Genomic DNA, 25,255 nt, shown 5'->3' with positions numbered 1-25,255 from the left:
CTAACAAGGAAGACCCAAAGAGGGATGCATGGATCACCCTGGGAAGGGGAAATAGATGGGATCTCCATGAGTAAACTGGGGGTAAGTGATGGACAATGGAGAGTAAAGGATGGAGAATGTGAATATAAGGAAAATGGGATGGTTGAGCTGAAACAGGGATGAAGTGGGAAAGCAGTGAAATAGATACCATGATAGAAGGACACATCATGGGGATAGAGAGAAACCAGGTGCTGGGAAAGTTCCCAGGAATCCCCAGAGATGTTCCCAGCTTGGACTACTAGATATAGTAGAGAGGGTGCCTGAACTGGAACTGTCTTACCCTAGTGATCAGATTAGTGAATACCCTAGTTGTCATCATAGAGCTTTTCTCCAGTAACTGATGGAAGCAGATGCAGAGATCCACAGCCAAATACCAGGCAGAGCTCCAGGAGTCCAGTCTGGAATAGAGAAGAGGGATCCTATGAGCAAGTGATTCAAGACCATAATGGGAAAACCTGCAAAGACAACCAAACCAAACTAGTGGGAATGCCTGAAAGTTGGATCAACAGCTTTGGAGCCTTCAAGGTGTTAAACTTCTAACCACTATTTGTGTCTTTTAACTACTGCATTTCTTTTACTCTATCTTATATCTGTGTCACTCTAGTGTGTTAGATATTTAGCTGAGGGTTGCATTGTCCAGGGGAGAGCTAGTCCCATAGGGAACACATGCTTTGCTTAGTGGGTACTTTCTGCTTCTGCACGTGAGATAACAAAAAAACTTAAGGCAGCATGATTACTTGACTTATTCACAAACAACTTAAGCAACTTTTACAATTTTTCACTGAGACAACCTATTAGTCCTGTGTTTGTGAATTAAAAAGGAAAGTAGTGTATATTTATTTACAGGTTCAAGATATTAGTTTAACTTCTGCATCACAGTGAATAAATTCCTGATAAGAGCAACTTAAGATAGGAAATATTGCATTGACTCCTACTCCAAGAGCTTCTAGTCTTTGAAGTGGAACAAAAGAAGTGTTAGAGTTGGTCATAATCAGAGCATGGCAGGCAGAACATGATAGGGGGAGAAAGAAATTAGAAACAAGATACTCACAAGGCCTGGCCCCTACTGATCTATTTATCTCAGGGAACTTCCTGAAGTTTCTAGACTATCTTAAAATGGGGCTATCATCCAAGGACCCAGTCACATAAGCTTCCCAGTCACAGTCATAATACTGTAAAGAACAGGGAAGTCTTATTTCTTGGAAGAGTCAAGACTAAAAGAAATTCACATTGCCTTTTTTTTTTAATAGGAAAAAAAGTATCTCTGGAGATGACTTCAAAAGGTCAATTTGTCTACAATATTTCAATTTTATTTAAAGGCAGTTTATATTTTATGAAATACTATATATCATATTCAATCTTTATTAAAACACTAGTAAGTTGACATTTTATTAAAAGGTAGGATTTTTATCTTATAGATAAAAATATATGATATAAAATCCTATTTATATGAAGATGAGAGCAGATTATAGAAAACTGTTCAAACATGACTTTTGATAACTAAAACAATAATTTTATTAATGTTAGCATGCAAATACGAGATCAAAATTTATTAGTTATGCCAAGGTAACTGATACTAGCAAGTTTGAAATTTTCATATTTCTGTGTTCTGTCTTATTTCCCAAGAATAATGATAACATGAATAGTTAGTGTGAGCTTTATCTCTAAGCACATTGGACAATATGTAAGGAACACTGCAACTTATATGTGCTTTTCTTATAAAGAATCATATTCATTGTCTAGTCTATTAGAATTTTGAGACATATAAATAAGACCAGAAAGTCCTGTTTTGTTTCTGCAAAAGCCAATTTCATTATGACTTTGCAACTCAGAAAAATACTTTGAAAGGAAATTCATTTAACAACATGAACTCAAGACCTCAATTTTCACAGGTAAATAGAAAGGCACGTTGACGAATCTTCTGAATCCAATCCACTTATATTCAACATGATGATGCTTGTTAGGAAACATTTCAAGGGCCAAAGACTCTAGTCAGCAGCAATATTTGTGTTTTCTCATCCAGTAAAATATTGAAATAATGATATTAAACAACCCTGAAAATGATTTTAGGAATATATATATAATGTGTATATATATATATAATGTGTATATATATATATATATATATATATATAATGTGTATATATATATATATATATTAATGGCTCCATTAAAAGAATCCTAAAGAGTAGGGTATAGTCTTATGTGTATCTGAATTATAAAAAAATAGATATTTCATTTTGAATACTGCTATATGTAACAGTATCAAAGTTTTTTATTTGAATAAAGTCTTGAATGTAGCTATACTTTTAACTACTCAGGAGTTTCTAAGATAGGAAAAATTCAACTTAAAATCATAACATAATTTGTACTTTATATTTTCCACTTTGTGTCATAACTTATTTGGCAAAAATCTCACTGTCATGTATGGAGTGACATATGAAAGAAATGGTTTGGATTAGAGTGAAAATTATGTCATGCTGTGCTGAAAATAACTCTCTTGAAAATCATGGGGATCAAAAACAGCATTGATGAGTGATCCAACATGATGTATTCTAGCACTGAACTCAATCACAACACAAATATTTCAATTATAAATTATAAACAGAAAACATTCTGTATTTTGAAGTACAAGAAAATAATTTTAATGTCAAATAGAAGAGAAATATGCATTAGAATTGGAAACAGTTGTAAGTATTTGATAATTTATCAAAAGAATGATAATTATTTGATGAATCAATGAAGGAAGTATAAAAATGAACTACAAAGCAAAAATATTTTAAAGCAAAATAACAATAACTATCATGAACTAGAAATTTAAAAAATATGAGTTAAAAATGATTTCTGTGAGTTTTTCTGACCCTGGAACATCATACAGTATTCTGCAACTGATTAAGTCCTAGGCCTTCATAACTGACTTGGAGGAGGAATTTATACCATGGTTATTTCCAATGTTTAAAAAAAGATGAAGAGTAATTATATGTAAAATTGTGCTTGGAAGTATTATCAATTTTTTTTAAAAAAATCCAGATTGATAGTACCTGGATGCAGGTCATAGGTACGAGTAAGCAAGTTATTGTTATTGTTTTACTAAAAAGACATAGTATAAAACTACCTTTGAAATGCTTTCCTTTATACCCGTAGGGCAGTGCAAGTCTTGCACTTATCTTAGCAGCTTCTATGTGAAGTTGATGGTCACTTATACAGAGACCCACAACTGGTCAATGAATTGAGAATAAATGATATTGGACATCAGTAGCCCATTCCTCCCACCCCAATCAAGGGTCAGGGAGCTTCATAAATAGGGAAGTGGCTCATGAGGACTGATTTGTAGATAAGGTGAGTGGGCAGTTTATGAGGGATGGAGAGTCAGTTTTCTTCAGTTCCGTGGCTCTTGGTTGGTTGCCTATAACCCAGTGGATGGTTCCCCACTGATGTGCATATGAGAAGCACTAATTAGACTTAATGGATTATTTTAAAAGTAAAAAAGAAAAAGAAAAAAAATGATGCTGGGAAGAGGAGAGAGGGTAGTGTTGGTCCAGGAGGAATTGGAGAGGGAAGTATATGGATGTGTGGATATGGTCTATATTAATTGAATTCATGAATGAAATTGTTAAAGAATAAAATAATAAATTATTCTGTTATAAATGTTTATGTTGGTTCTTTTGAGCAATACACACAATCTTAGTTTGCTTCTCTGTGTTGTTGTGATAAACACTGTGACCAAATGCAAGTTGGAGAGAAAAAGGCTTTTGTACTTGTACATTATAAGTGCATCATTAAAGTAAGTCAAAGCCAAAACTCAAGGCAAGAACCTGGGAAAGAAACTGAAGCAGGCACAATGACGTAACACAGTTCATTCATTTACTGTCCATGGCATTCTCAGAAACATTGCTTTTACCGCCTGAATGGGTTGGCACTGTCTACTAAGGGCTGGGCTGTTTAACATCAATCATCAATCAATCAAAAAATGCCCCATAAACATGTCCACAGGCCAATCTGATAGCAGAGTTCCTCACATGAAGTCTTCTTCCATGCAACATGGTTTGTATCAAGGCCGAAACACTAAGTAGTACGTACTGAAATCAATCAAGAATATTATCACATATTATTTTTCCTTTGTAATGGAGTATGATAACTACTACAAAGATAATTTCCTTTATAAATATTAGACCTGTAGTCAGTAATGGAGGAAGGCTTCTGACATCATCCCTATTACCAAACTTTACCTGTCTTATTAGGGTTTCTATTGTTGGGATTAAAGACCATGACAAAAGCAAGTGGTTGGGGGGTTGTCAGTGGCATATTTCTGTTTACACTTCCACAGTACAGTCTGTCTTTGAAAGAAGTCAGGGCAGGAACTCAGGGCCAGAATCTGAAAGCAGGAACAGAACAAGGAGTCATCGAAGAGCACTGCTTACAGGTGTGATCCTCAAGGATCACTTAACTTGTTTGTTTATACACTTCAGGACCAAATGTAGCACCACCCTCAATGTGATGGACCCTCCCTCATCAATTAAATGGGCTGTACCTTTACCCATTGCCTCCCCTAGACTCTCTTCAGAGATCTGACTCTGCCACCTGGTGCTTAGCCTCAACTTTTCGCCATGACCTCTCCATTCCTAGGGTATCTCTGGAACTGTGGCTGCACGTTTACTGAATGACTTCTCCTGGTATGTCATAGTGCCAAGCCTCAGCTTCTTTCCATGACCCCTTCATGTTTCAAAAGTAGTAACAGAGAGTAGATTCATAAACATTACCTGGTTTAGCTGCCTGCATGAGGTTAAGCCACTGATATCTCTGGATCACAACTTATATGTGCTAATTCTGAGGAAATGCTTCCCAGGAGATTTCACCACAATGATGCTGGGCTCTTCTTACTCACAAATTGTTCCATGGCCCTAGATGACCATTATTGATTATCTCAAGAAAGCAAAGATTTCACTGTAGTAGTTCTGGTCTTTGGTAATCACAATCAGTGCTTTAGTCTCGGCTGCTTTTAACTGCCAATATATTTGTCCCCTTCCATTTTCTTCCACCAACCTTCCTATACACTTCCCTTGCTCTTCCTCAAGTTCAAGTTTATAGCTTCTATCTATTTGTTTCTACATGCATGTATATATATATATTATATATAATATATATATTATACTATATAGAATTGTATAGTATGTGTTCATAAATGTATAATGCAACCTTCTAAGTCTATATGTTACTTGTGTGTATATAATTTCAGGGAAAAGCTATAACCATTAATCTCATTACTCATTAGTCTCATTAATCTGGGTCCCTAAAATAAGAATGGAACAATGTCAAAACTGATAGATACACTAACATAGTTAAGGGGAATTTCGTGAAACCTTAACCCTAGACACAGAATCACAGGTTGTATGGACATAATGGAGCCTTCAAGGGTCTCTCCAACTTGCCTCTGAACTTCATAAGCAAGGCCTCACCATTTTCACCAATCTCAGCATTATCTTTTAAGGACCCATCATAACTCATGAAGTTCTGAACACAAAATGGCTCTTCTAGCTCAGAGTTCCAGATTCAATTCACACACCTCTCCCAAACGTAGCCATGTCTATTGCATCAATACTTCATGAACCGGTTAGTGATTTCTGCCTTAGTTAGAGTTTCTATTGATGCGATAAAATGCCATGGTCAAAATTAAGTTGGGGATAAAAGATATTGTTTTAGCTTATACTACTCTATCCATCACTGAAGAAAGTCAGGGTGGGAACTCAAGGTAGGAACCTTAGAAGAAACCATGGAAGAACCCTGCTTACTGGATTACTTCTTATGCTTGCTCAACTTGCTTTCTTATGCAAGTGCGGATGACTTTAGTATGGTACCTCCCACAGTGGGTTGGCCCTCCCATATCAGTTACTAATAAAACATGCACTAAAGACATGCACTCTGTGGTTGTGGTGTGGCTTTTTTAGGGCAAGAAATCAGTTAGACATCTTCATCCATTTTCCTTGTGATTATCTGAATCTTTGGAGTGCCAGAAGCTTACCTAAACAAAGAAGCCGTCACATGAAGTTGAGCTTTCCACTCTTTAAACCCGTGAAACAAGTTTTTGGTTTAAATTATAATTTAGAAAGTTTGTGACTTAAGGTTACAAAATGAAAAAGAGACATCACCAGTGCATGTTGATGGAGATTTATCTCTCCTCTAATCTAACAGCATTGGTTTAGACATCTATAAATAATGGAAACCTATGCTGGGTAATGTTGCAGAATAGAAGGAAACAGAAAACTATTCTGTCCACCATGATTGGCAGCAAGGCTAGAGGTTCAAATTACAATAGAAATAGAAGTCAATGAAAGCTAGCTCTGGAGAAGACAACAGTTATGTATTTCCTGCTATTGGTATTAGAAAGAACAGTTTTGTTTTGTTTTGTTTTTAACTAGAAATATACTTATTACTAATTCTATGGAATTCTAACTGCTGCACATTTAATCTCTTAATTATGGATCATTCTGAATAACTGCACTTGATGGAAATCAGGGTGGTTCTGTAGAAATCTGGATGGCCTCCTACCCCGTTCTAGCAAGAAAAAAAATTAAAAAAGCTAAACATACTATTGCCCTCCTATGTTGTTAAATCTTTGTTAAAGTCTTTTCATGAAAACCGGAAATTAATTTATCAATATTTATTTTTGTCTTGTTTTAAATGCATCATGAGAAAATGCCTCATTATAAATATCTTCAAGAAAAAGAGATTTAGGTTGTGGAAAGGATTGGGAGTCCTGAAACTGTTAAGACATATAATAAAATGGGGATATGTAGGTAAAGGAAGAAGCAAGAAAGAATTGCTAAGAAAAACAAAATACATATGGGAATAACTCTAGTATCACAATATTGTATGATTTTGTGAATTTTGGTTTAATTAAGATGATGAAATCTTTGGAGAAGAGATCTAGGGTATTTTGTTTGTTTGTTTTTTTTCTTCTAAATTTGTAAAATTCATCAGACTTTCTATATCTAGAGACGTATTGAACAGACAATGATAGATGATTTATTCATTTTTACATAAAATTCACAAAACTATTAATTAATACATAACGACAAAATTATGTGACAACAATCAAAGTATCAAAGATTGAAGTTATTCACCATTTTTATCTGAGAAAAATATAACTATGACAAACTCTTCCTTGAACTTATTTAAGGCTTTCTTTCTGTGGGTTGCAATTTATTTTCTATATACTTAATTGTTATGCTACACATAAAGCTCATTCATAAATTCTAAGAGAATTTTAATATTTGATTTTTAATTAGGGTGATCATTTTCAATTAGCCTCATTCAAAGCTTTTAAATAAAATATACCTGCTGACACTCACTGTCAGACCTACATTGAATAGACTGCTGCCAACCTTGTATTGTTGCCCTTTCTATTTAGATTTAAAATTATTCATTACCTTCCCTTTTCCTCTTGTGTACTTTAGAATTTCTGTCCACATCCCTGAAGCTGTAAGCTGGGGAAAGAAAGGCTTTATCAGTTGTTCTGGAGATTCTTCTCCAGTTAAACTTCCTTTCAGCCAATCAATTTGTCAGATTCAGAGGCCTATCTTTTGTGAGAGCGCCTCTGAACTGAGCTGACAGGGTTAGGCCAGGGTTGGCTGTCTGATAAATCAAACTGAAAGACAACTTCAAGCACTCTAGAGGAAAGGACTGGGGATTAGCACAGATGGCATTATCTGCGAGTTGACATTGATAAAAAACATATTTGTTAGAGTTCGCTTGCAAGATTTTCCACCAACTCTTTGAGTCCCTGTCCTCCCAAATGACATTCAGATTAATTAGAAAAGTTAAAAAAGAAAGAGTCTCATAATCCATTTATCTACCAAGTGGCAAGATTCAAAAATTAAATCTTGATGGTCTTCAATAAAGAAGCTTAACAAAGATTAAGGGTTATCAATCTTTCTGTAAGCTATGAAAACGAAGTGACCTTAAACGGGATCACAGGGAGAGATGCAGGCACACAGGGCACACATCTTATTTCAGATGCATATATATATATATATATATATATATATATATATATATATATATATATCAATGCTAGTTAAATTTAGATATTTATTTACAAAACATAAACCTTAAAAATGAGAAATAATTGTTTTATAACATGTGTTTTATCAAAACTAAAGTATATTAAAAACTACATCTAAGTTTTATTTAATTAAGGTAGAAAATTTTGCCATGTTCTAGGCTGATAAATTATACAAGTAAAGCCAGGAGAAAGCTTATGCTTTTAAACTTAAAGTCGATAATAAAATATTTTCAATATGGAAATATATAATAACATATGATGTGACTTACTTATGTGAATACAGTCTCTCAAACTGAAAAAGGAATAAATGATTACATCAAAGTATTTTTGAAACAATAAAACATGATATTCTGTATGCCTCAAATAGACACATGAAGATGATAACATCACCAACTAAAATATCTGGAAGGTTTACAAAATTAAAGTCATATTAGTGACTGAGGATGCTGAATATTATTGAAAAGTTTTCCAAAATACAACAAAAGAGATGATATGAGTAGGGAGGGTCTAGGAGGAGTTTGGGGAAGGAAAATCATAATCAAATTATATTGTATTAAAAATATAAAAATACATCCAAAGAGATCCTCTCTCTACCACATCTATGTTCACAAGCGAGTTGACAACTAATAAAAAGAGTTAATTTAGCAAAATGATGATAAAATTTGCTAAACAACGTATTATAAGTAATATATAAGAAAGAATGCAGATAAAGTAAATTAGTTCATAGGATTTCTGTTTGATTTGTTTTAATTTAGTGACCATTGGTTTTGAAGCAAAATTTCAGAAGTAAAAATTCTGTAATATATAAAATGATACCACTATATAGAAATGATTGACAATATACTTAATGAAAAGGGGCAATAATGAAAGTAGAAACTACTGAATATAACACTATATTGTCGATATTTTGCCACGATTTCTGTATCATATGTTCTATAGAGTGAAAAGTAGTTATTGTATTTTCTAGATGCTACAGATATTTTTAAATGAGACTCAATGTGTTTTAAATGTTTATTTTGGATGAGGTATAATGCATAGTTTCTCAAGTAAAGTGTCTTCATTAAACCATTTCCCACAAAGCTCAGCGAACCATGTAGAAGAGGAAGCTAAAAGATTATAAGAGCACAAGGGGATGGATGACCCTAAGGAAAATGTGTCTTCATTCTACAACTGGACTGAAGCACATATGTACTCTCAGAGACAGTAACAATATACATAGGGTCTACACAAGTTCAAGATACACATTTAACCCATATTTCTTAATCTGCATACTGGCATGTGGTTTGTTACCTCATTCCCATACTGCCCAACCTACTTCCTCCATGTCTGGCGGGACTCTACCTTTCTTCTTCCCAGGACTCTCTCTCTGTCCAGAAGTCCTGCCTATACCTTCTGCCTAGCTATTGGCCATTTAGTTCTTTTATTAAACCAATCACAGTGAAATATCTTTACACAGTGTAATCAAATATCTCGCAACACTGCTCTTTGATCAAATATTCCCAAGGTGAAACATACATTTAATAGTAGGAACTTCTAATGAAGGCTGAGTTACTAAATGTAGATGATACAATGTCACAACTTCAGCTTACTGGCCACATCCATAGGAAGTGTGGGAAATAGCTTTATGGAGTCTCATCATCAAAAGTATCTTTCAATGGCTTATATAAAAGTACCTTTCTAGACAAACCAAACATCCTTCCCTAAATTGAAATCTCATATGATTGTTACTATGTTTTCTTCAAATATAAGTCAAATTGAACCTCATTGACTTTTACAGTAATAGTATGGTATTGTATTTTAAAAAGAAGTATACATGCATGTAATATGCATGAAACAATAATTGCTAAAGAAAAGGAGTCTATCACTTGATTGTGGGGAGGTGTGTGTCAGCTAATTGTGAGAAGCTAGGGTGGGGAAATGGAAGGGGAAGGTGGTATAATTCTATTTTAAGTAAAAAATACATTAAAATTAGCATTAAAAGGAACAACAACAAACATAAAAAAATTGGCTTTTGTTCATTGGTTTGGCTGTAGCTACCATATCTATAGACATCTTTCCAAAGGCCTCCTGAATGATCCTCTTCCCTCAGAGTAAAGACTGTCATTTATCATATATCTGGACCACTTCTTTCTGAACATGTATTTTCAGATAAATCATCAGAGTTTAATTGATGTTTAATGAGTAATGGCATGTTACTCCAGAAAGAACAGAATGAAAAAGACATTTAGTCATCATTCATCAAGACATTAATGACACAGAAACAGAGAAATTTTATTTTCAAACCCTTCATGGCATTTCAAGGAAATGGAAAAAAAAACTCTAGAATTTTTTTTGATCAGCTGTAGCTAGAGTTTTCCTGCCTGGCCCACAGTCAGGATAAATCTCTCTCACCTGCCAGTCCCACAGGCGCTCAGACCCGACCAAGTAAACACAGAGACTTACATTGGTTACAAACTGTATGGCTGTGGCAGGCTTCTTGCTAACTGTTCTTACAGCTTAAATTAATCCATTTCCATTAATCTATACCTTGCCACATGGCTCGTGGCTTACCGGCATCTTCACATGCTGTTTCTCATCGTGGTGGCTGGCAGTGTCTCTCTGACTCAGCCTTCCACATCCCAGCTTTATTCTCCTCTTTGTCTCACCTACACTTCCTGCCTAGCCAATGGCCAATCAGTGTTTTATTTATTGACTAGTTAGCAACACACTTGACAAACAGACCATCCCACAGCACTTCCCCCTTTTTTTTTCAAAAAGGAAGGTTTTAACCTTAACAAAGTAAAATTACATATAATTTGGGAATTTGGGCGTAGCTTCTCTTACTACTTCCTGCTGGAGGGGGGCGCTGTATCTTATGGGGACACAAAGAAAATTTTAGGATTATGGAATAGTCCATGAGGGTGTATTGTCTGAGCCAGTTGCCTTCAAACCATTCTGGATGTTGGATCATCTGGGCCATGGTGTCATCGGAGACCTTTCAGGGGGTTTGGATGGTCAAACCTGATGTATCTTAATCTGGAACAAATCCATAGCCTCTGGCTTTCTGTGGGAACAAAAGCAGAGTCTCCTTTCCAAAGCAACATATCCTTATATTCAAATTTTGAAGTCAAGGTACCTTTAAAATATACATTTTGGCATAACTCAACAACTTTTACAATCAAATGTTTTTCTGCAGTTAAAAGTCCCAAAGACAACACAATGCAGATTCTCTGTGTAATATCCATTTTTACGTGGCTTATTTTTTATACTACCTTTACTGTCTCTTTAAAGACTTTATTTTTAAAACTATGTATTTGTTTCTATAACTATATATCATCTTTTTTGTCTCTTTCAAGCCTACGTATCTTTTACACACATTGTAAACTATTACATCTGAATCTGTTTTATTGTGAATCTATTGCCTTAAACTGCAGCAGCTGTGGCTGCTGGCTCCACCCACCTCAGCTTCCCAACGCGGTGTTACCTTTTCCACCAGCTCTGGGAGCTATCGTGGGTCTATGCTTTTAGCCAAGCAGCGTGTAATCCAGAAACCTCTTTTTTTTTTTTTGTTTTGTACTAGCAAAGTCTAAATCCACCATGCAGCTTAATGTGCCACTTGCAGAGGCCTCATTCCCGCCAAACGGCAGGTCGAGCATGCACGCCAGGAACCCACCAGTTCAAACCAGCAGCTGCCGCTCATTTGAGAGAGACAATTAGGAAGCTGTTTTTAGCTCCTTTTAGAATCTTTTTTCTCAGTTTTTAGGTGGAAACTCTTGCCACCACGTTGGACGCCATTTGTAGCTAGAGTTTTCCTGCCTGGCCCACAGTCAGGATAAATCTCTCTCACCTGCCAGTCCCACAGGCGCTCAGACCCAACCAAGTAAACACAGAGACTTATATTGGTTACCAACTGTATGGCCGTGGCAGGCTTCTTGCTAACTGTTCTTACAGCTTAAATTAATCCATTTCCATTAATCTATACCTTGCCACATGGCTCGTGGCTTACAGGCATCTTCACATGCTGTTTGTCATCGTGGCGGCTGGCAGTGTCTCTGACTCAGCCTTCCACTTCCCAGCTTTATTCTCCTCCTTGTCCCGCCTACACTTCCTGCCTAGCCAATGGCCAATCAGTGTTTTATTTATTGACTAATTAGCAACACATTTGCCATACAGAACATCCCACAACAATCAGCTCTTCATCTACCTTTGCAATTACAATAATGATATTGTAAAGAATCAAGCTGGTCTAGCAAAATGACTGTAGCAGATGATTTTCTATTGTTCATGACCTCACTTGTGTTTAGAAGAGAGCTAAAGTTTAGTACCAGGTATGTTTTTCCTCATGTTGAAAACACCTTAAGCCAAAATAGATATCTGCTGTTTGATAGAGATACATGAGTGCCACTTATTATGTCTTTACACATATGTTGCCATGCTGGTTATTGTCTTGGTTCATAGGTGTTGCAACTGGGTAGGAATGTTTAATTCATCCATCCTTCCCTTGGCACTTAAACTTACACTGTAGGTGCTGAGAATTGGAAATCAGTTCTCCGCCAGCGCTCTTAACCAGTGTCTACTCTCTAGCTCAAGTTTTTACAACTTTAATAGTTAAAAGGTTAAAAGATTATAGTGTTATAAATAAAATATAGTTAATGTAAGTTTTTTATGTATATAAAATGTATTTGCCATGACGATTTATTGGCACAGAATCAGAATGAATTTTCATATTTTCTACAAATGTGGTAGCTGTGAAACAGACTGTAGGATACTCAAAACCAAAAAAATCTGCTTGTAGTCTCTTGGTAGTAAGTTTGCGGAGTCTTATCTAACTCACTCTGCCAACTGCCTCTAAAGTTCTAGGTGTGTTTTGTCTCCAGCGCAGGAAAATAGTTGTACTCAAATTATTTTATACTGTAATAAAAAGAAGCTACTCAAATGGAAAACTCCATTAAATTGATTGTTTAGTGCTATTGAAACAAATTTTTTTTGTGTGTCATATGATAAAAGTGACCACAGCTTTGTGGATAAATGATTGAGGAACGGGCATAATTGCATACAAGTTCACAAACCAACCAAATAGTAAATAGAGCTTTTCTCATAAAAAATTTTGCATGCTTTCTTCATGAGAAAAGGCAGAAAAACCTGTGTTTGCAAATAATACTCTATTGAACTTTATCCTAAACCACGAGGTCAGATATAACACTGTAATATGGTTCTTCCCCCAATGCCAGGCATAAAAAAAAAATGTTTAACATTTTACAAGTCGATGAAAATTAGGCCTTACCATGAAGAAATTTGTAGTAGTGCTTAATAAGAGCTAGATGTGCTGTTTTACTTATTGTCCTTGTTTGAATGCACACTCAGGCTCACATCTTTGAACACTTGAGCCCCATTTGGTGGAACTGATTGGAAGCTTTAGGAAGTGCAGCCATGGTGGATGAGGTGTGCTCAGGTCTGGGCCTTGAGGCTTCCAAGGCCTGCAAACATCCCCAATATGTGTGCCCCCTTTCTCCTGTTTTTGAGTCAGGAGTTGAACTTTAAGCTACTGCTCCAGTAACATGCCTGCCCTCTGACTGCCATGCTCCTTACGATGATGGTTAAGGATTCCTATTCTTCTGAAACTGTAGCCCCAAATAAACCCTTATGCCTTCACTTTGGTTTAGTCTTTTTTTTTCCTTTTTTTAATTATAGAAATAACTAATATATTCAAATTTTATCATATACTGTATTTTACTTTTTGCTCATGGTCACAAGATCTAGAAACATATTTTTTTTTTTTTTTTTTTTTTTTTTTTTTTTTTTTGGTTTTTCGAGACAGGGTCTCTCTGTGTAGCTTTGCGCCTTTCCTGGAACTCACTTGGTAGTCCAGGCTGGCCTCGAACTCACAGAGATCCGCCTGTCTCTGCCTCCCGAGTGCTGGGATTAAAGGCGTGCGCCACCACCTCCCGGCTTAGAAACATATTGAGAAGATACAAAGATAAATCTAAAAGCAAGTGAATAAGAAAAGTATTGAATATAGTTGTAAGTTACCAAACACATTTTTGCTAGTGGAGAATTGTTCCTACAGCAAGACTTGAGTAACAGATTCAATAACTAGAACTTATTTTGTGTTTATGTGTTGGTTTTCTGTTTGTTTCATAATTTATGTATTCTTTGATAATTTCATATATGTCTACTATGCACTTTGATCATATCCCCCTCTCTCTTCTCTTTTCCAGCCCCTCTGAAGTGCTGCTTGGAAACATATCATGGTCTTATTTTCATGTCTTTTTATCCCCATATAAACCACTGAGTTGAAATAGGTTTTTTGGATATTCATGGATATAGGGTCATTTACTGGGTTATGGACAATCTACCAGAATATATAACACTTAGGAAAAGTAGTTCACTTCCCCCAGCAGCCATTAAAAATCAACTGTTAAACAACTTAGGGCTCAAACATTCCCCCTTCAGCCACGCTGAGATATTGAGTGGCTTGATCTTTTACCGATGTTATGCAAGCATCCCCAGCTCTGTAATTTCATGAGTGCAATGACTGTGTGACATCCAGAGGTCAGTGATTCATAACTCTCCTTCCTTCCTATCCATTGGTTCTTACAATTCTTAGGTCCTGGGCATTCATCATCTTAACAGTTATTGCCTATCATCTGGTGTGGGCAGTTACTGCACTAAATGCATCATGGACAGAAAATGTTCTGCTTGGGGCAGCTACACCTAGGGAAGTCTCTCCCTGTCTTGACACAGTGACAAAGAATAATGCATTCAGAGACTTTTTTCTTCTACTTATTAGTCTCTTAAATCTAGGATATTTATTTTTTGGGGGTTTTGAGATTCTTATTGTCAAAATCCAGACACTGCTAAGCAGGATTTAGAAAGTAAAGTTATATTAAATATGCCTAGCACATAATATCACAGTACTTTATATCATATAACTGGTGTGTTATAAATATGAGAGAATTATAACGTATATCTTCATCTGTGTGAAAAAATGTGTCAGCATATTATGATATAAGATTGCAATAAAAATACCATTTTTCTGATTGATTTTGCCGTAAATAAGTTTCTGTGAACTATAAATGTGCACATAAGCTCTAAGTTATATTTACTGTGTTTAAATTTTTCTCAAACACTTCCTAGCTGTTTAAATTTGGATGGATTCCTTTAAAGAGATAAAATTATTTTTTCTTTCATTTATAAAAACTGGAAAAATATCATATATCAATTTTATTTTTTGTGCAAATTAAATAAAATACTTTACCAAAAGTGAAATAATACATGCTCCAAAAATATGAATTATTCTGTTATGAATGTAGTGATATATTTAACAAATCTGTTAGAATTATGGTTAAATATTTGAATAAGAGTATTAGCTTCTTGGTATGATAATTTAATAAAAGATTAAAAGAACTATAGAAACTCTGTTTTGTGGGAAGGCATTCTTTGAAAGCCTGGCTAGTCAGTTTTGTGTTATGAGTATGGGTAGGCATGAACCCTGACAGAGGGCACAAAAATAGGTTTTATTACCTAGAAGGTCGTTTCTTGAATGAATTGCCTTTGTGAGTCTGAGACTGCCCCATGCATCCTGAAGCTTTGTTGCAGAATAGGTTACTGATAAATGTCAACATGGTGCTTCTGGTTTTTAATGAAACAGTTCTCAGATTGCTATGCATTGCTTTCTGAACACTGAATCATTAACTTGCTTTTTATCTGTTTGTCAGTGGTGGTATTTGATGGTACTCTCTGAAAATTCTCTCAGCTAGAGAGTCTGGCTCTCAATTTTTGCCAACATCTCTCTTATACAAGCTGTTCAGACTCACTATTCCTTGGTAATGATTTGCTAAGTGAATGAACCATATGGCTAACTGAAGTTTTATATATGACATGTACTTTATGATATGTCACAATATCTAGCCCTCCAGTATACTCCTGTGTGTAGCTGACTTATTTTCCTCCATGAATACATAAATTATACTGCAACAGTATAGCTGCCTAAACAAGACCTGAACAAAGATAATATGAATAAACATGCCAACATGGAAGGAGGAAGTCTCACCTGGTCCCATTGGTAAACAAAGAACTACAAGTAACTAGTGACTGCTGAGAGATGGAGAATAAATCATCCCAAGGATAAGCCCCCTATAGGTTATCAAATAATTCATGGTCAGACTTAAAGCTATACTGATACTAGCAACACTAAATGGATTCAGAAGGCTATATTTATACATTCATGTGTATATATATATATATATATATTATAAATATTTCACAGATACACACATATATATGTATATAATTATAATTAACAAAGAAAAAAAAGACCATGAATTAAGAGAGGGAATAAGTACAGGACATGAGAATGTTTTTAGGGAGGGGACATGGGAGGAATAAGAGGGAAGAAAGGTAAAAGGGAATGGTGAGATTATATATTTAATTAAAATAAGCATGAATAAATATTTTTAAAAAATAAAGTCTCAATTATGAGCCATGTATCAACCATATGATTAATGCACACATAAAAATTAAATTAAGAAATAATTACATTAATAATAAAAAGTAGCCATGCATCTAGAAAAAAACCAAAAGTATCCTTATAATATCTCTAATTACAAATTCATTATATTGAATTAAAATAAATTTATACCAATTTAAAAAAAAAAGCATTTGAAAAAGGTAACCCAGACCCAGAAAGACAAACATGGTATATGCTCACTCCTAAGTGGATATTAGACATAAAACAAAGGATAATCAGGCTCGATCCACAGCTCTGGAGAAGCTAGGTATCAAGGAGGACCTTGAGAGGGACACATAGATCACCCTGGGAAGAGGAAATAGATGAGATCTCCTGGGGTGGGATGAAGGGGGTAGAGAGGAGACAATAGGGGATGGGAACATGAGGAATCGGGATGGTTGAGTTGGAGGAGGTACAGAGAGGGAGAGCAACAAAAGAGATATCTTGATAGACGGGGACATTATAGGGTTAGGGAGAAACCTGGTGCCAAGGAACATCCCAGGAATCCATAAGGATGACCCCAGCTAAGACTCCAAGCAATAGTGGAGAGGGTGCCTGAACTGGCCTTCTCCTTTAAACAGATTGAGGACTACTCAAATTATCATCATAGAACCTTCATCCAGTAACTGATGTAAGCAGATACAGAGATCTACATCCAAGCACTGGGCTGAGCTCCGGGAGTCCAGTTAAAGAGAAGGAAGAGGGATTATATGAGAAAGGGGGGGAGGGGTCAAGATCATGATGGAGAAAACCACAGAGACAGCTAAGTGGAACTCATGGGATCCCACTCACAAACTCTAGATTGACAGCTAGAGAGCCTGCATGGGACTGACCAAGGTCCTAGGCATGTGGTTGACAGTTATGTAGCTTCGTCTGTTTGTGGGGCCCCTAGCAGTGACCTGTCCCTGGCACATGAGCTGGCATGTTGTAACCTGTTACCTATGGTGGAATGACAAGCTCAGCCTTGATGCAGGGGCGAGGAGCTCTGCCCTGACTCAACTTGACATGCCATGCTTTGTTGACTCCCATGGGAGGACTTAGCCTTTCTGAATGGAGACAGAGGAGGAGTGGATGCGGGGGGAGCAGAAAGGATAAAGGGAGAGAGAACAGAAGGAGAAGAGTGAGGGGAAACTGTGGTTGATATGTAAAATAAAAACTTTAATAAAAAATGCACTCAAGAGAATCATTTAGTTAATTGTTGATTTAGCTTTCTGTATTACGGTTTGTCTTAGGGTTCCTATTGCTGTAATAAACACGATAACCAAATACAATTTGGAAAGCAAAGAGTTTATTTTACATTAATACTCTCAGGTCCTACTACAGTTTAGAAGGAAGATGGGACAGGAACTTGAGGCAGGAAGTGGAGCAGTAGCCATGGAGGAATGCTGCTTGCTGTCTTGCTCTCTATGGCTTATAAAGCCTTGTTTCTTATACAACTCAGGACTGCCTGCGCTGGCCTGGCACCCACTCCCCACACAATGAACTGGGCCCACATGCCTGAATCATTAATCCAGAAAATGCCCTACAGACTTGTCAGTAAAGACAATCTGGGTGAAGGAATTTTCTTAGTTGAGTTTCCTTTTCCTTGATATCTCTAGCTTGTGTAAAGTTGAAAAATAAACAAACAACAACAAAACTCAACAAATAAACAAAACCAATGGGGCAATTAGTTCATTTCAACATGACATACAAAGACATAACTATTAAGGCTTAACTTTTCATTTCTTGTTGTCCCCAAGATGTCAAAATGCTAATATTAATGACAATATAAAACATTTTAATGTTTAAATGTTCCACAATCTCTAAAAATCAAAATACTGTAAAAGCTTAGTCTCTTTAAATATCAGCAAAATCTTCTTTAAAGATCAAAGCATCTCTAAAACCACCAAAGTTTTTTCAACTCTGGGCTCCTGTCAAATCAAAAAGCAAGGTGAAGGCTTTATTATTTCAAGAGGGAAGAAGGGGAATGCAGCCACAGTCAGAACAAAAGATCAACATTGCTAGAGAAGTTCAGTGCTAGTCCTCTGTTAACCATGTAAGAACATTTAGGATCCAAAAGACCAGGGCAGTTTCATGTTCCTGTGTTTGCCATCCACAACACACACGGATTGTCTAGTAGGCTTAGGCTGGCTCCACTCCACAGCTGTTATTGTGGGACCAGGGCCTGTGCCTGGCACAGGAGCTAGCTTGTTGGAACCTATTCCCTGTGGTGGGATGCCTCCCTCAGCCTTAATGCAGCAGGGAGGAGCTTAGTCCGGCCTCAACTTGATATGCAATGCTTTTTCCACTGCTACCTGTAGCATCTCTAAAATCCTGGGGTCTCTGCTGTAACTGGGCTGTGCCTTTACCAATAGCTTTTCCAAGGGACTCTTGAGGGACTCTGATTCTAATGCACAGTACCAAGACTCACATTATTTCCACTATGTCTTCAATCCTGGGTTTTCTATTGCAGCTAAGGCTGCACCTTCACCAGTGGGCCTCTATGCCTTCAAAACCTGTACTTTCTACAAGAACATTACATATTACCCAATTCAGCCACAGCATGAGTTATAGCCTTAATTCCCTTGGGACCACAGCTTCTTTATGCTTAGTCTGAGAAAATACTTCCTGTTAGTTATTATTATGTAGCACTGTGTTATTCATTAAGCAGCACCATTTACCATGGGAGAAAAGCCATGAGGTACAACAAAGCCCTTATAAACTATAAGAGTTTATAAGGAAAGATGTGCTTAAGCCTATGAAAATGGTCGTCATGCAAGGAGAGAGAGGGAAGGGTCTGTGACCCGCTTTTTATGGATTCATGATCCATATGTAAGCTACATGATCCGCACATGCGCATATGGGTATACATAGCTAAGCCATGCATGTGCATAGATTACGTGGTCACTCTGTGTACGTAAATTACGTGATCATGTAGCACACGGATTATGTAGCACGTAAAGCCCTGGAATGACTAAACATCTTGCCAGGCTACTAGATAGCATCATGTAGCTAGGGGAGTGGCCAGGAATTCCAACACTTCCCAGAAGATTCTGCCTCTGTGATGCTGGTCTCTTCTTAATTGTCTCTCATTTCTCAGCTCCCAATAGATAGCATCAATTGTCACAGTAAAGCAAGGGTTTCACTTCAGCGGAGCTGGTGTCTTGTTAATCACACCTGCTTCTTCAGCCTGAGCTAAACAGAACCACTGATTTTTAATTCAGTCTACCACTCCACAGGCCTGGTAGTGTCTTTGCTTCTCTCTAAAACTTCACAAGTCATCCCTCCATCCTCTGCATTGCTCTTACAAACTCCATGGCAGTACTGTAGTGCTTAGGAGTCAAGATCAGTGGGCAAATTATTCTGTTGTTCTTTATCAGGCAAGCAACTCTAAAATGTATTTTATAAGCAATCAAAACTATTATAAACTTTATGGGATTTTCCAAATTCCCCCTTCACCCTTCCTTATTCCATTTATCTTAGTTCTTCCTGCCTACTACTTACTGTTTATTTTTAAATAAACTCCTCTCAGGTGAGGCTTTTCCTCAAGCTCTGATCTTATTTATTTATTTATTTATTTACTTATTTATTTATTTATTTATTTTGTTTTTTTCAAGACAGGGTTTCCCTGTGTAGCTTTGTGCCTTTCCTGGAACTCGCTTGGTAGCCCAGGCTGGCCTCAAACTCACAGAGATCCGCCTGGCTCTGCCTCCCGAGTGCTGGGATTAAAGGCGTGTGCCACCACATAAGCTCTGATCTCATGTATATGTCATGGAACACTGTACACAGTGCACCACATGGGTGTGGCTTCTAAATACCAGCATCTGTGGGCACAGGTAGGCGATTAGCAAAGAAGTGGGAGTAATTAGCATCCCATGATTAAGAAGAAGGTCGGTCAGAATGCACAGAAACTCCTCATGTGTATATGGAAAGTTAATTCTTCTTTACTGTGGAGGGGCCCAGAACTTCCCTCCCCTCCTCCAGGATTCACAGATGGTTCAATGTTGCTCTGAGTGAAATTTTATCCAACAGTGCAGCCACTTGTAAATTGCCCATGTTCTTGTAAGTAACAGTATTTAAAAACATTGTCCTGTACCATGCTAGATACAGGTATATTGTTTTACTGCTCTGCCTGTCTCTGGTGTCCTATATGATGTGAACACACTTTTTTCTTCTTTTTTTTTATGTCCAAGAGAATGATTAACACAGCCCTTGGTGTCAGAATGTGGAACATGACAGAACCGACAAGTTGGTGAGAATTTTTTTTTCCATCCTGGCAAGCTTTATGTCAATTTAACACAAGCTAGAATCATGTGAGAAGAGAGACTCTCAATTGAGAGAATGCCTGATAAATTTTGCCTTGTAGGCAAGTCTATAGTATGTTTACTTGATGACTAATTGATTTGGGAGGGTCCAGCCTATTGTGGGATGGGGCTGCTCTTGGTTAGGCAGTATAAGTTATATAAGAAAGCAGGATAAGCAAACAATAAGGAGCAGCATATAAGCCGTGTTCTTCAGTGGCTCCTGCTTCAGATTCCAGGCTCTTGCCCTGACAGCATTCAAAGATGAACTGTAGTGCAGAAGTATAAGCTGAAATAAATCATTTCCAACCCAACTTGCTTTGGAGCATGGCTGTCTTATCCCATCAGTAGAAACACTAATTACGACAACTTCAATACTCTGCAGTGATGAAATATGTCACTGAAGATATACTAAGGGTGGAGCACATATAGAATAATTCTGGAATGGCTCTACTCCCCATGTGGTGCAGCATGCCATGCCTTCTTGTCTCAGTAGCACTCACATTTTTGTTGACAAGGTGAGAAGACAAGTGACCACAGCTGTTCTAACTGAAGGTGAGGTGCTCTTGTTGGGGATTCCAGAGTCTTCTTTGCAACATAATTCCTTGATGAATGCGATCCAACATGTGTGTATGCAAGTGTGTCAAAATGTCAGATATACGATCCACAAAAGCAGCACAGTGGCATCAAACAGAACATGGACCATGTAAGCGAGAATTTAAAATGAAAGGGGGACAGGTGCATGGTAACCTGTACATTGGGAAGAGTCAGAAGGAATGGGAGAGTATGGAGATGAAGACTAGGAGAGTGAGTGGAATGATGTTTCTTAACACTAGAGGTACAATAATACTAGGGGAATAGAGTGTAAATTACATGTGTGCTAACATCCTCTCCCTCACAAAACTCAGAGACTTTGGTGAGAATTGGGGAGCATGGAGGGAAAAGGTGAGGCAGAATGTATAGAAAGTATTCCTTTAGTCTGCACTTTAATACATATTAAGTGAAACGCTAAGGAACAACATGTTGATGGGAGCTCAGTACAGGAGACTACGATAATCCATGGATATTATGCACTGAAACTGTTTGAATTGGGAAAGACTTTTAAGCAGGAAGTTACCAATGTCTTACTTCTTGGCTTATGAAGCTGTGCAACATGGGATCAACTACTATGCCTCTGAGCTCTGTGGAAGTAGAGTGACACATAATTCGTATCTTATGACAACATTTTCCCATGCTGGACTAGCACTCAGGATGCAATTGTGAAGAGAAAAAAATCTGTCCATACCTTTAGTAAGCATATTATCTGATCTTGATGTTAATACTTTATTTACTTCATTCATAGTTGATGCATATATAGAGTATAAATAAGATGCCACAGATAATGATTATGAGTTACAACATGAACTAATAGAGTTTCATACATAAACCTATTTACTTCTTCCTTTTGAAGTTTTATATAATGCATCATTAAAGCATGGCTAAATTCTCTGTCTAATTTTTTGTCTATTTTTTCCACATACTTTTTTTAAAAAAAATTGTCATTGAAAAAGATGTTCAGAGATATTCTAATCTTTATCTTATATCTACCCAAACAGATACAACATTTTCTTAAGCCTTTCCTAGAAGTTTTGTTTTGTATTCTCTCTTTTGAACCTTTACAATTCTCTGTGATGGTGTTTCCCATAAGCAAAATTCCAAACCAAAAAAAACCAATATTGACCACATACATGAGAATACATTTTCAGACAAATTTAACTTATTTTATTTAAAAGAAGACTAAGTTAAATATTATGTGTTCAACTACTTTCTTTCAACAGTTATGGAAACCAAACCCCCATTGTTTGGAAGAGCATACAATGTTCTTAACTGCTAAGCCTTCTCTGCAGCCAATAAATCTCCAATCTTGAGAATAATTTGGTGTTTCTGCTGTTGTTTCTGCTCTCTTGTTGAATAGAAAAGATCAAGGAATGCTACTGAGGTGCAAGTATTATATAATATTTTATGTAGGAAAGACTTTAGAGGGCAAAAGTAGAGGATTGTAAATGCAAGTTAAAGCAAAATGGATATTTTCTCTACTTTGCTTTAAATTATTTTTACAAGTCCTTCAAGTAAGGAATCGGAGTTGTTAAAAAAAACTAACAAATTATAAGGTCTTAGTGCCATAGAAATGTGTCTGTGATGATTATTTGACAGCATAAAAAGATAATTTCTCCAAAATGAAAATGTGAAGAACATCATTGCTATTCTGTAAGTCATCACATCTGAGAACATGCAATTATCTGTGTACTTTCTATGTGCAGGAACGATACCCTTTTAGAATTATTTTCCTTTCAAAACTTAAAATCAAAGTGAAATAAAGATGTGAAGTTGTAATAGAATATATTTATAGAAACTGCTGCAATAAGTGTTTGGTCCTGATGGTAGAAAGTCCTCAGACAGTTCCAGGCACAATGCATCATTTAAAGTATGGAGTTTAAACTGGATATTAGGTGGGGCAGCATGATAGTAGAGGAAAAACCCTGGGGTTGTTAATGAATCCAAATTTCACATGTATTTCATTTTCGACAATTCTTGTCAAAATTCACATAACAATTCTTTTTGTTTTACATAACAGAATTACTGTCACAGAGGCAAAGTGGTACCTTGTTGTAGTTTTAAATACCTTTTGTTTCTCTCTTTCTCTTTTCTCACACTCTGTGTGTGTGTGCATGTGCACATTTGGGAATGTGCATATATAGGGTAGGTAATGATATTGGGTATCTTTTGCCATCATTCTCAAGCTTGTTTTAAAGACATAATCTCTTAATAAAACTAGAATTTGGTGCCTTGGAGATCAAGTGGCAAGGAATCCCCAGCAACCTCCTCCTATCTTTGCCTCTGACATGAGTGTGACAGAATTTTAAGTAGGTTTTGGAATCTAAATCAAGAGCTTGTGATTTCCCCATAAGCACACTGCTTACTGAGCCAACTTTGTAGACTCTTGCCATGTGATTTGGATGATACAAAGTAATAAATTATGCAGGAACAAAATTGAGTAAACCTTTTCTACATCATTTAATTTATGGATAATATAACTGTTCTCTGTGGTTTTCATTAGAGATGTCATTTTTTCATGATTTTCTATAACCCTGGGAATAAGGAATGTAGTTCAAAGGCTTCCACTTGATCATTTGTCCTTCTAATAAGTGTAGATTTTACTGCATAGGCTTTCAAAATAATCTATTTTTTAAAGTAACAGATGAATTATATTAATATGTTATGTGTTTGGGGACAGAAAATGCAAAACCCGCATATGTAACAAGTTATCTGGTGAGACTGTGGACTACTCACTGAACCTTCAGCCTTGGCTTAGAGCTATGTCTCGTTGACTTTCCAACTCACAGGACAAACAGGGTAGCACATGGCTTTTTTTTTAATGTTCATTTGTCTTTTAATGTTCTGCTGATTTTTCTGGATGGGTATATAAAGCAGAATGGTCTTCGCTGTTTGCCTGCCATCCCAATGCTGTCTGGGAAGAAATGTCAAGAATGTTCATCTCTCAGTCTATCAACAAAAATAATTTTCTGGTTTAAGTTTCAGAATCTTATACAGTAGCTATATTAGTCCACAAACATTTCTTGAGAATGAAGTCATCCTACAGATTAGAAAAAAATAAAACTTGTATTTAGGTTATTTGGGAAATGAGAGAGAAGCTAAGGGAGATGTAGATCTCTAGTGAGTCAGCTTTCACTGTGAAATACAAATGATTTCAACTGGGTTTATCCTGTAAAATTCACATAGTCAACAGAATGCTAGAAGCTTAAGCAATAAATGCTTTTGGTCACATGAAGGCTACTTATGAGGGGCATTTTTCCTAGGGACCTGCCTGTCACAAAGGAGTGCCAATATCTCAACTTATGTTTTAGAATGCTTAAAGAGAAATGTAGATATTAACACTGAAAGCTGAATTGGTATGTATTCAGCAGAGGTGGTGGGAAGGGCCAAATGACAAAGAGAATTCAGAGTTCCCCTGGAGGTGTCTAGATTGTATTTTTTTATTTAAACCTGAGAAGAAATACATGCTCACATAATTCTTCTTTACTAGATCACGAGACAGAAAATAGATTGGTTAACACTTTCCCAAATCTATTAGTAAGTGGTGGAAACGTGATGAATACAGTAGTAGGTGCAGAACAAATGTGCGATTTGGAGCTAGTGCTATTTCAATTGGTTTTCACAATGCAAAATAAATGTCTCTAGTAATTATAAATTAAAAATTAATGGTGCGGTGTCACAGGGTAAACGTTAAAGTGCATTATTATTAATGGTAAAGCCAGCTGATCAAAGGCAGATGGTGAATAATGTATTCGTTGAACACAAAAGACAAAGCAAATGATTGATTTTCTA

This window comes from Peromyscus californicus, unplaced genomic scaffold (genome assembly GCF_007827085.1).
Source record: "Peromyscus californicus insignis strain IS unplaced genomic scaffold, ASM782708v3 Scaffold_16__1_contigs__length_79575227, whole genome shotgun sequence".
Classification (NCBI taxonomy): Eukaryota; Metazoa; Chordata; class Mammalia; order Rodentia; family Cricetidae; genus Peromyscus; species Peromyscus californicus.
Note: the sequence above shows the minus strand (reverse complement) of the source record.